We start from the raw sequence: 2,148 nt of genomic DNA, 5'->3' as shown, positions 1-2,148 counted from the left end.
GAGTAGAGGCAGAGCTAGGAGGAAGAAGAAGAGAGCAAGAGGGAGAAGGCAGAGGGCAGACAGCAGAGAGAACAGACAGCAGAGAGCAGAGGGCAGACAGCAGAGAGAACAGACAGCAGAGAGCAGAGGGCAGACAGCAAAGAGAACAGGAAGCAGAAGCAAGGGCAGAAGCTGGAGAGCATAGCCGGACAGCACAACAAGTTGAAAAGCCTCTCGAGTTATATTCATTCAGTTCTTCACCCGACGTTTCTGCGTATTCGCTCATGTCCCACAACCCCTGCGGAGGGCAGGAACCCCCGCAGTGGACGGATTTACTTTTGACTTCTCAATTCTGTTCCATTGATCTATGTATCTTTCATTGTACCAATACCAGGCTGTGTTGACCACTGTGGCCGTGTAGTAAGTTTTGAAATCAGGGAGTAACAGGCTCCCAACTTTGCTCTTCTTCTTAAGTCCATGGTTGTCCACGGTTTCTTTCCCTTTCATATAAAAACCATGATCATTGTTTCCATCTCTTTAAATAATGTTGTTGAAATATGCATTAGAATTGTGTTATATCTGTAGATTTCTTTGTGTAGTATTATCATTTTCACAATGTTAATTCTTCCCATCCATGAGCATGGTATATTCTTCCACTTTTGTAAATCTCTTTTGGTTTCTTGTAGCAGTGTTTTGTAGTTTTCTTTGTACGGGGCCTTTGTTTCTCCGATTAGAGTTAGTCCTAAATAGTTCATCCTTTGGGTAGCTATTATAAATGGTATTGTTTTCCTAGTGTCCTTTTCAGTGCTATCTTTACTAGTATAGAGGAATCCAACTGATTTTTGCATATTGATCTTGTACTCTGCCATTTACTGAAACTTACAATGATTTTTTTTTTTGCTGAATCTTTGGGGTTGTCTATGTATAGAATCATATCATTGGCAAATTGAGAGAGTTTTACTTCTTCTTTGACAATTTGGATGCCTTTAATTTCCCTATTGCACCTTATAGCTCTGGCTAAGACTTCCAACACAATATTGAATAAGAGTGGCGATAAAGGGCATCCTTGTTTTTATTTCCATAAAGTTAGCCCTCAGTGTCAATTTTGAATAGATTTGACTTACATAAAATACTGTGTATTGGGGTAGGAGCAGGCAATGCCATTTTGAGGACGGCAATAAAGTGTCTTTCTTAAGAGTGCAGGGCCCTGAGCCAGACAGTCTAGGACCAAATCCCAACTCCAGAACTCCCACCACGTGAATGAAGCTGTTTCCTCTCAAACCCATGGGTGGTGCAAAAGGTTAATGTTCTTAGCTAACTGAAAAGCAATTCTACTCTCATACTCATGAGAGTCAATGACAAGTGCCCAAAGATAGGAAAGTTGTGCACGTCAAACAAGATGTACAAAATAAGGCTACCTATACGTATATGCAGAGTGTAGCTCAGAGCTTCAGACATGGTAAGCATTTTCAACATCTTCACTATTACTGTTTGTCTCTGGACCGACCACCTCACATAAAATATTAATAGTGACTGAGAGAGTAGAATAAAAAAAACTCCTTAAACTTACAGTTTCTAGTATACCTAACTGATAAATCATTTGGGGGCATGAGTGGCTCAGATGGTTTGCACACATGACTTTTAATCTACATGTTGGCAGTTCAAACCCACTCATAGTACTGCAGAAGAAAGGCCTGGCTGTCTGTTTTTCTTGAGATTACGGCCAAGAAAACCTACTCTGTAATGCATAGAGTTGCCATGAGTCAAAGTGACTTGAAGACAACTGAAACAGTAGTAACATATGCACATGAATGAATGCAGTAGATGTAAGCATACTTTGTCACTTCAGTAATATAGAATTCTTCCCCTGACTCTTTTACTTTCCATTAGATTGACATTGCTTTTACTGTGTAATTTGGTTGATGAAGCACAGACAGGGATGTCTACTCTGTCATTTTCTTGTTTGCTTCTGACTGCAGATTAGTATCATCTCTCTAATAAAATGTGCAAAGACCTGAGGTTAGAAAACTAAAAGGGAAGAACATGTCAGCATTATTCAAGTTGAAAGAAACTGAAGAAAACAATTAAATCCTGAAATTGCAATACTGAAGGATTCTAGAGGCAAAATGCTGAGAGGTGCGGGAAACATCAAAAGAAGATGAAAGTAAC

Source organism: Chrysochloris asiatica, unplaced genomic scaffold (genome assembly GCF_000296735.1).
Source record: "Chrysochloris asiatica unplaced genomic scaffold, ChrAsi1.0 scaffold00029, whole genome shotgun sequence".
Lineage (NCBI taxonomy): Eukaryota > Metazoa > Chordata > Mammalia > Afrosoricida > Chrysochloridae > Chrysochloris > Chrysochloris asiatica.
This window is presented reverse-complemented; position numbering follows the sequence as displayed.